The sequence below is a fragment of the Pygoscelis adeliae genome, unplaced genomic scaffold (genome assembly GCF_000699105.1).
Source record: "Pygoscelis adeliae isolate BGI_AS28 unplaced genomic scaffold, ASM69910v1 Scaffold57, whole genome shotgun sequence".
Lineage (NCBI taxonomy): Eukaryota > Metazoa > Chordata > Aves > Sphenisciformes > Spheniscidae > Pygoscelis > Pygoscelis adeliae.
In genome coordinates this window covers 18,818,273-18,818,900 of record NW_008825615.1, presented here as the reverse complement: position 1 = coordinate 18,818,900, position 628 = coordinate 18,818,273, and positions in this window count along the sequence as shown.

Sequence of the window (628 nt, the reverse complement as noted above, 5' to 3'; positions counted from 1 at the left end):
TCTTGGAGGTCTCTTCCAACCTTAATGATTCTATGATTCTATGATTCTATGATTCTATGAATCTATGACAGTCCCATCTTTGGACAGATACTATTTAAATTATTTCCTAGAGGGAGCTGTTGATCTTTGGTGTTGATCTTTAACTGTAATGTATCTACCTAGAAAGATGTCACTGTACTTGGCTCCTCTTCCAATCTCTTTTACACACACTCTGATTTATCTTTCCTCCTTACTTGGTTGTCGTTCCCTAGTCTTTTCTTTCAACAGATTACATGCACTAAGCAAATATTCATTAGCTTCTGGAATGCAAATCAATTCTTTGACCTTTTCCTCTTTAAGATCTCTGGTGCATATTTTATAAGTGTTGTTCTAACATAAGAATGACTTTATTAGACCAGGCCTAGAGGTACATTTAGTGTCTTCTCCCTGTCTATGGCAAATAGCAGGTCCCTAGGAAGGATTTAAAGAACAAAGCAAATGTATGTGTTGTGCTGCTCCCCAGAGTAGTTTCCATCCTCTTACCAAATTTCAGGTCAAGGGCTCTATGAAAGGAATATAGTACCTTTGTATCTGTGAGTTCAGAAGGGCTGGATGTGGAGGGCTGCTTTCAGGACCAACATTAGCCCAC